Source organism: Silene latifolia, chromosome 2 (genome assembly GCF_048544455.1).
Source record: "Silene latifolia isolate original U9 population chromosome 2, ASM4854445v1, whole genome shotgun sequence".
Taxonomy (NCBI): Eukaryota; Viridiplantae; Streptophyta; class Magnoliopsida; order Caryophyllales; family Caryophyllaceae; genus Silene; species Silene latifolia.
Window position 1 is genome coordinate 36,972,812 of NC_133527.1, and position 10,572 is coordinate 36,983,383.

Consider the following 10,572-nt stretch of genomic DNA (forward strand, 5'->3'; position numbering starts at 1 on the left):
GTGACGTTTGGTGACAATAAGAAAGGTGAAATTATTGCAATCGGGAAGGTTGGTAAGTCATCGTCACAATGTGTCGACAAAGTGTTGCTTGTCAAAGGTTTGAAGCATAATCTCCTTAGCATATCTCAAATGTGTGATAATGGTAATATCGTTGAATTTTGTGCTAGTGAATGTCGTGTTTTAGATGGTAATACAAGGGAAGTTGTTCTAGAAGTTAAACGTGTTAAAGATGTTTACTTGACTAATCTTTTTGCATTGTCTAGTCGTACCATGTCTTGTATGAGTGCTTTGAAAAAGAACGACCCATGGCTTTGGCATAAGAGATTAGGTCACGTAAATGCTAGAACATTGAACACCCTTAAGCGACTTGACTTAGTCGATGGCATTCCTAATATGAAATTTGACTTTAATAGTTTGTGTGATGATTGTGCTAAGGGGAAGCATGTAAGAAGCTCCTTTAAATCCAAAAAGTTCGTTAGTACATCTAAACCTCTTGAGTTACTTCATATTGATCTATGTGGTCCAATACGTGTTAGAAGTAAAGGAGGTAGTCGTTTCTTATGTGTGATTGTTGACGATTTCTCACGATTTGTTTGGCTTCTCTATTTGAGTTCTAAAGATGAAGTATTTGATGAATTTTTAATTTGGTTGAAAAAGGTCCAAAACAAGTTTGATAAAAAGCTCATATCTTTGAGATCCGACCATGGAACCGAATTTGAAAATTCCTCATTTATTACTTATTGTGATGAGCACGGTATTAGCCATAACTTTTCCGCGCGTGCTACACCTCAACAAAACAGGGTTGTAGAGCGTATGAACCGTACACTTGAAAACATGGCTAGGACTATGCTCATTAGTAGTAAGTTGCCAAAGAATTTTTGGGCCGAAGCCGTCAACACATCATGTCACATTTATAATCGTGTTATGATCCGAAAAATGCTTAACAAAACACCCTATGAGTTGCTTAAAGGAAGAAAGCCTAATTTATCCTATTTGAAATGCTTTGGAAGCAAATGTTTTGTTCACAACAATGGAAAGGATAATTTGGGTAAATTCGATGCTCGTAGTGATGAGGCCGTATTTGTCGGTTATTCGGATCGTAGCAAGGCTTATAAAGTGTATAATAAACGAACCATGAAAATGGAAGAAAGTGTGCATGTCATATTTGATGAGTCTAGTCTTTTTCATTCTAATACACATGAAGAGGATGATGAAGATGATGAGGACTATGAGCGTGGAATGATTCGACATGACATGGATGATGTACACGAGGAAAACGAACAAGAGGAGCAGAATCAACAGTCGGATCAACTGTTGACTGAAGGAACTGGCCAAGAGACAGGGGGAATAGAACCACTTGAACCACAAAATGAGGCTACGACATCCAGCGGGAATGAGGGTACACTTGAACAAAATGAACAAACAGAAACAAACCCTCAAACACAAAATGAACCAGAACCAACAGTTGAGCGAACTGTTGAGTCAGAACCCCAAGAAGCCTCACCATCCTTAATCGTACCAAAGAAGTGGAAACACCAAAAATCTCACCCCCTTTCTAACTTGACCAGTGACTTGAATTCGGGAAGGAAAACAAGATCATCCCTCAATGATTTATTTGCATCTCATGCGTTCCTCTCACAAATTGAACCAACGAACATCACCATGGCACTTGAAGATCCGAGTTGGGTGATGGAAATGCAAGAGGAACTAAATCAATTCAGAAGGAATAAGGTATGGCATCTTGTCCCTAGACCTACTGGTTGTACCGTGATTGGTACCAAATGGGTCTTTCGCAATAAACTAGATGATTCGGGCAATATCGTAAGGAATAAAGCTAGACTAGTGGTGCAAGGATTTAAACAACAAGAAGGCATTGATTATAATGAAACCTTCGCACCAGTAGCTAGGCTTGAAGCCATACGTATGCTCATAGCTTTTGCAGCTCACAAAGGCATCAAACTTTTTCAAATGGATGTCAAAACGGCTTTTCTAAATGGTTATTTAGAAGAAGAGGTCTTTGTGGAGCAACCACCGGGTTTTATGAACAATGAATTTCCAAACCATGTTTTTAAATTGGACAAGGCGCTTTATGGTTTAAAACAGGCTCCAAGAGCTTGGTATGATCGCTTGTCAAAATTTCTTTTGGAAAATGGTTTTGTGCGTGGATCGGTGGATAAGACATTGTTCATAAAGTCACAGTGTGGTGAACTGTTGATTGTACAGATTTATGTCGATGACATAATATTTGGTGCAACGAATGAACTCCTTTACTTGTACTTTTCGGAACTAATGAAATCTGAGTTTGAGATGAGTATGATGGGAGAACTAGGTTTCTTCCTTGGGCTTCAAATCAAGCAAACTCAATATGGTGTGATGATTCATCAACAAAAGTACATAAAGGAGATGCTATGTAAGTTCGGTATGACTAATTCTAAACCTTTCTCTACACCTATGGTTTCGTCCACAAAGCTTGACAAAGATGAGAATGATAAGAAAGTTGATGAAACGATGTATCGAGGTATGATCGGTTCATTACTTTATTTGACCGCTAGTCGACCGGATATTTTATATAGTGTATGTCTATGTGCTCGTTTCCAAGCTAGTCCTAGAGAATCGCATTTCATTACCGTAAAACGTATTCTTAGGTATTTAGTTGGAACGTCTAATTTGTATCTTTGGTATCCCTCACATTGTCCTTTTGAGCTTTTAGGATACTCGGATGCAGATTATGCCGGAAGCGTTGTTGATCGAAAGAGTACATCCGGGATGGCTACTTTCTTAGGTCCGTGTTTGATCTCATGGGCGTCAAAGAAACAAAACACCGTTGCTCTTTCCACCGCCGAAAGCGAGTACGTAAGTGCCGCATTGTGTTGCGCGCAAGTTCTTTGGGTTCGACAGCAACTAAGGGACTATGGTATTATCTTTGATTCAACTCCTATCTTTTGTGATAATACTAGTGCCATTAACATTTCAAAGAACCCTATACAACACTCAAGGACTAAGCATATTGACATAAGACATCATTTTTTACGTGATCATGTGGAAAAAGGTCAAATTCGTCTTAAATTTTGTAGAACGGAAGATCAAATAGCCGACATTTTTACAAAACCGCTTGAAAGAGAACAATTCGTAAAACTTCGGTTGGAAATTGGTTTGTTGGATTCCGCGTAAAATTTTATGACGACTTGCCCTCGATGATTGACTAGAGTAGATGTTACACTTGTTTTTATAAGTGATTATGTGTTAGTATTACTCAATGAATTAGATGATTAATTTGCATGTAAATCCAATGGGTAAAGATATTATTCACATGGAGCCACTCAACCATCATCTAACCATCAAATCTTCTTTCCCCATTACCCATGTCCTAGCCGCCTAAACCCCACCTAACCGGCTACACCCACCTTCCTCTCAACCAATCAAATAAAAAAGCCTAAAACACTATTCACCTCATTTACTACATGTCCAAATTTTCAACTCTTAAATCATGACCTCCTTACTCACTTTCAAAATATTCAAAAAATTACACCTTCCCCAAATATTCTCCAAAACCGTCAAAAGCATACCTCTCCCAACTGTCACTTTTACTTTCACTATAAGAATCATGCCTCCAAAATCAACTAAGAAACTCTTGAATGCAATCCGAGACTCCTACAAACCGAAAGTACCAACGGTTGAACCACAAATCGAAAGTCTTGGATCAAAAAGTGCCCAAAATCAAAAACCACCAAAGAAACCTAGAGTCTTTGTGCCGAAAACCCCAATGACAAGGAAGAAATCAGTTGATAATCGTCCTAAAACAGCTGCCGAGGCTAGGAGATTCTCAAGTCGGGTGTTCAATCAAAAATTCGATTTGAATATGCCGCATGCAACCGAAACCGAGGGTGAAGAAGGAAGCTCACGGGTTGTTGGTGAGGTTGATGATGATGGAAATCCAATCATTCAAGAAGTTGAGGGAGTTGATGTTGGTGTTGGTAAGGAAAGTAACAATGATGAGGAGATTGTTGATGAAGATGTCGAGAAGGAAGGAGAGAAAAACAGTGAGGAAAAGAAAAATGAAAGTGAAGAGGAGAATGAGGAAAACATTGAAAAAAGTGAGGAAAAAGAAAAGAGTGTTGAGAATGTTGTTGAGGAATCCGGTGAGAAGAGTAATGGGAAATCGAAATCGAAATCAAAATCGAAATCGAAGGGAAGTGTTGGTGATGATGAGATGTTGAAAGATTTGGTTGGAAATAAAAGGAGAAAAAGGAGAGGCAAAACCGTGAGTGAGGCAACGGTTGTGGAAATGGAAATTGACACGGAGAAATTGAATGTCGTCTTCAATGATGACGAGTTATTCAAGGAGGAAACCGTTCCCAAACCGAAAAGCAAAGCAAGGAGAATGTCCACTCGGGTTATCTCAAAGAAAAGGAAAGTGGAGGAAATGGCAAAGGAAGCCGATGAATCGAATAGTGCTATGATTGCTATTGAGCAACCTCTTGATGAGAACAAGTCCAAGGCACTTGAAATTCTTCATGGGTATCGCTTTCCAAAGGATATATTTGATTGTTGCAAGCATGTCATCTAAGGGAACTTTAAATCGGGCCGTCGCTATGAACTCGAATGGTATGATTCGTCCCCTGCTTTTAAATTCTTTAAAGATGCAATTCATGCACAAAAGTGGGAGAGTCTTCTTAATCTCTATAACCGAGTTTACTTAGCGGAGATTGTTCAATTTTATACTACGGTCAAAGTCGATGTCCAATCGGGTAGTCTTACCGCCGTTATCAATAACAAACCCTTGTGTCTCAATGTTGACATTGTTGGGAAATTGCTCGGTATTCCTACAACCGGGTTGTCCTCATTTCCCAAGGGTGGTTGACCGACTATTGATGGTATAAGTTCCTTGACCGTAACAAAGTTTCTAAGTCCCAAAGCTACGTCTCCTATCACACTAAAACCGAGAGAAATCAAAATAAACCACTGGTTCTTTTTCAATTTCATTTTTAGAACCTTGATTCCTTGTAATGAGAGCCGTGGTGTGTGTGGTGTGCTAGACATGTGGTTGATTTATTATCTTGCTAAACACCTTCAAATTAACCTACCCGCTTTAATGTTCTTTCACATTGATCATCTTGCTAAGATTGTTGAGAAGCGTAAGGTTGATAGTTCCACCGTGTTAGCATATGGGATGTGGTTATCGGTCATTTTCGAGAAAATGGATATTGTGGACTCGACTAGTTTCGGTGTGGATCACATGTGTGACACTATGACCTCGGGAGTTTTATCACAAATGTACTTGAAAATTGATGGTGATAAACTTGCTCGTATTTGGTCAGGTATGAAGGCTACGGATGTCGCCTCCTCCTCTATGCAATCGTCTTCTATGACACGTCTCACTAAGGATGTCAAAGCCTTGTTGGATCTCCAACATGCTCAAATGGGTGAGATTGCGGGTCTTCGTTTGGAAGTGTCGGGTTTGCGTAAGGAACTCAAGGAGGTTAAGGGTCAAAATGAAGAGCTCTTAGAGATGGTTCACGGGTTGGTTGGAGAAAATGAAACCGAAGAAACCGATGATTGATCTCTTGCTCCTAGCCGTGCCTAGCCTATGTCGTATGTCGTACCAAGCGTTTTGCCATAACCATGCCTATTGCCTAATCAAAACAAAAGCCTTTATAATCCCTTTTTACCTTGGCTTTGTGGTTGTGATAATTTACTAATATTGGTTATGTTGTTAGTTGTTGAACAATTTGTTTTGTATAACTCTAATCCTTATTTAGACTTGTGTTCTTCCTACTTGATGATGTCAAGAGGGGGAAGTTGTTTAAAATTGCAGGTGGTGATTCAATGACTCTTAAGCTTGCGTACACCGTAACTATGTTTACTTGGCGATCATATGTTCTACCTAGGCTAACGAAAAATTTGACTAATTTTCAATGACCATGTATTTATGCATCTTATTTTGATCATGTTTTGACTTGTTAACCTTGACCATGGATTAAGGGGGAATTGCACACTGAATTTTATTTGTCTTGCCATCATCAAAGGGGGAAATTGAAGAAACCCAATTTGATTAAGATTGTGTTGATGATGCCTTAAGACAAATTAATCTCATTTGTTATTTAATTGTGTGCCTCTTAAGTTTAACCATGTAGCATGAAGCTCCAATTGTCAATTCAAGGTTATCAAGAATGTCATCATGAAGATCAAAGATGAAGATAGTCATTAGTGCTAATGTCATGTGTTGTAAGGTGATCGTTTAACACGAATTTACGTTTAGGTGCAAAAACAACAGTTGAGTCAACAGTTAATTAAGGCTCGTCTTTGAAAGAAATATTTCGAAAATATTTGAATCTTTGTTAAAGTGCTTTTAACTTTCACAAATGTTTTCTGGAAATACTTTGAAGTTTTTTTAAAGAATATAGAGCTTTCAATGACTTGCTAAGGAGTTTGCTTGCACAATAAGACACTTACTATAAATGGGTTGCTTGCTTTTACATTTATGGAAATGTTTATGGTTCCCATAAACACAACCATTTATGCTTGTTTCTTGTTGAAAAACCCAGCCTATTTTTGTATGTGTGCACAACCTGGTTTCTTGCAATCTTAGGCACCGATTTCTTGAGGAAGAATACTCGGTTTCTTGGAGAGCATTTCGGATGGCTTTGCATGTTGCCCAAGCAAACTACTTACATTATTTTAATCACTTGTGCTTATGAGTGTAAGATATTTTAATGTAAAGTATACTACTTGAACATTATAAATAGCTTGCTTAATTCATTTTTACAAGTGTGCAACAAACGAGTTTTAAACTGAAAAAGACTTAAGCTTTCAATCGAGTAAATTAACTTTGCAAAACCGTTTATCATTTTCAAATCTTTGAATCTTTTGCAAGTTTGTTTATTTATCTTTTGAGTCTTTTACTTGAGTTTGTTGTTGCACCTAGTCGTTTTAGTTGTGTTCAAGGATCCCGTGTTTTGTACTTAAACTTTATCTCCTCCGTTCAATTGAGTGAACAACATTGAGATAAGTGGTCTTGTAACAAACGGGTAGAACCGAACAAAGTCTTAGGATAGAGTTATCCTTAAGCATGAAGTCTTCGAAGCGGAGTAGCTTTTGAGCATGAAGTCTTTCGGCGGAGTAGCCCAAAGCAAGAGTCTTATTGCGGAGTAGCTTTAAGCAAGGAGTCTTTCGGCGGAGTAGCCCAAAGCAAAAGTCTTGGAAGCGGAGTAGCTTTTAAGCATTAGCAACCGAAGTAGGTTAGGGAGTTGTTTTATTATTCGGGGTGGTCTTAGTTTGTATGAGTTTACTTCTGAGACGTTTAATAAAATAGCGTTGGACGTAGGTCGCGGAGTAGTGACCGAACCAGTTTTTAAAAAACATCGTTAGTCGTGTCTATTTCGTTTTATTTCCGCTGCACACTCTACTCACGTCTTTATTTACAGAATCAACTGTTGAGTACACTGTAACTTCTGCTTGCTGAATTGTTGTTGAATACTTTTAACTCTCTAGTTCTAAGTATCGACTTCTCCTTTCATCTAAGCATTGTTTAAAGTGTTTAAGAGTTTTTTAAAGAAGCTTAAATTTTAAATAGACACCTAATTCACCCCCTCCCCCTCTTAGGTGCCCTCGTCCTCGACTCTTCAAAGAAAATAAAACAACTTGACTTTTTTTCAAAAATTCTACCCGTATTAAGAATTTGTGAGAGATATTAAGGGCATATATATAGAAATAAATTCAATTAGCTAAGTATAAAATTATTCCACACTTCATTTTAATCAAAGTTTAATAAAATGTGGATTCTTGACCAATTCATTTAATGTTCCGTATTAATGGCATTGGGACAGTGAAAATGGTTAACTAATTTACCATATATTTATATGGAAGAATGAGAAACAAGTGCCATTAATGATGACTGATACGGAGTAATAAATTTTTGGTGTAGCAAAATCTAGTTTTCTCAAAAACTTTCATGGGGTTTGGTGTAGCACTTGCTACACCATAGGATAACGTGGGTCCGCCCCTGATCCCTACCCGTGTACTGAATTAAGTAATATGTCATCATCATATGAGTTAGACTATGAGTGAGAATGTTTAAAGACCTTATACTCGATCATTTTCAGTTGAAACCATGAAACCAACGATAATTTAATTTCAACCATATGTCTTAGTTAGATGTATATGTGCAGATTGGACTATGGCTAGCTAATAATGAACTCCTATTCAAGTGGTGTTAGTCCAGTGGTAGCTGGGTTAAACCTTGAATCTTGCAGAAATGCTGGAGTTAAGAGGTCTCAGGTTCGACTACCAGCTGGGGCGATGATCTGGCCACTGCAGCCCCCGAAAGGGGTGGCTTACATGGTCCATGTGGTGGTGCGGGAATGCATGGGCCCGGGGGGGACTCAACCCCTCGTCATCAAAAAAAAAAATGAACTACTGAGGAATTTGACATTTTTGTAGGCTTATATGTTGAACGTAACTCTAGATTTACTGACTTACAGTTAGCTTATTTCCGTGTTCATCTCACATTATTAGAGTTCGGCGTGAGCATGAGTTGATTCGTATAAAAATAGTTTGTGTTAATATATCAATTGTTTTTTATATGATGCATGGCAGTGGAGTTGAGTATTATAAGTATGATGCATAGATCTCTCATACTACTTTCTACATAAATACAATGTCCACAATAGAATATTACTTATAGGCTCGTGCATCGCACGGGCATTAAATCTAGTCTATATTATTAAAGGAAGTTTTTTCCAAGCGATTTTAGAGAGTCCAAGTATAACGAATAACTTAATTATTTTTTAATTAGAATTTTTGGAGATAAACTATTAAGAATTTGACCTTATCTTGAAGTTTGTATTTGTATATCGTATAAAATTGGTGTTTACATACAAGGTAGGCTGGTAGTTATGGTAGGCAACTAAATAACTACAAATTTCTAGCTGAAGATGCTACGAGTGTTTGATAACATTACAAATTCTTTTTCTCTTCGACTCATATGGTGATAACCTTACTTCTAAGCTTTCAAAATTATTAAACACCGCAAGTAGATCGTCTTCTTTCTATTATATATTATTATATTATTCAGTTATTTGTTATTGTTATTGAGTTCTTGAGATTTTATTTAAAGAGTTTTCGATTATAAATATTTTTTATTATTATTGGTGTATTTTTCTATTGTTTTCGTGTGATGCGTTTATTCTTTAGTTTTCTTTTGTTTGAGCTCCTAACCTGATTTTTATTTTTTGGGTTTTCCTATCTTTTGTAGGTCCATCCGTCCATGTATCACAATAATTGCAAGGTTGCAAGGTCTATGTAAGAAAGTTGGTCTATTTAAAAAGTAGTAACAAGGTAAATATATGGCACTTGGTTAATTAGTGTTCTAACTTATCTCTTTAATACGGTAATTGTAAGTGTGGCTTTAAGTCTTTAACAATTTGTTGCGCTCATAAATTTTTTTAAAAAAAAATTTGTTAAATGTATGGATGTACTATTACAGTATTACGTGAAGTTCATGATTATTCGATTTCTCTTTGTTTTTTCATACATATTTTTATGAATGACCAATGATCTTTGCACGGTTCATATGGATAATCAATTTTTATTACTTAATTTAAAAAGTAATGTCTAAATTGTCGACGAATTACTCTTTAGCGGCTTAATTCTCCTTTTTTTTGTATTGTAGGGAACTAAGGATTCAGGAGATTTATTGATGCAAGGACAGCTTGATGGATAAGCAACTACAAAAAAAAAGGCTATACAATTTATACCATTCCTCACACAGTGTTTGTAGTCAAATTATTACGGGGTATATTTTTTTTGCTTATTTTTTAAGGAAAACCCGAAAGCCTCACTATAATAACGATAAATTAAAGAGTACAACTCTATTGGCATCCGGTGGTAACATTGTATCCCACACCCATCTTTTTTTGTTGCTTTAATTTAGTTATTCCTCTATTGTTATCAAACTAATTGACACCTTTCTTCTACATGTTTATGCATCGCTCGACACCGTTCATTATAATTTGTCATTGTTTGAAGTATGCATACTTATTTGTTCATTTGATGGAGAGTCCGCACATGATAAGATTAGGCAAGCCTAACTTCCAAAGGTTTTAGCCTGAAATGTATTACCTAGACGGCTAGACTTCTTTATGACAATTATGGATACGTTTCACTTAATTAAGACGACTATATCTATCTTATGCTTAAGACGTGTGAAGTAATATAATAAAGACAAAAGTATTATGAAACAGATTTGTCTTATATGCACAAATAGAATGATACTTATCCGTTTTAGTGTTAATAGATGTATTTGTCTTAAGGAAAACTAATTGGTCTTATTACATGTTTCTATAAATTTTCGTATATGCTAAATCCCGCACACCTGTTTGCTAAATCCTACACATTTTACCCTTATTTTTCATATTTGCCCTTTGAAAAAAAAAAACTGAATAACAAAGACTACTAAAGATTAAAAAGGACTTTTCTCTCTTAACCTAATCAATCCCTTCATCGTTCGACTTCTATGGACCGTAATTCGCACATATCAAATGTAATTTCGTCGTTTTATCAATAATTATTAAA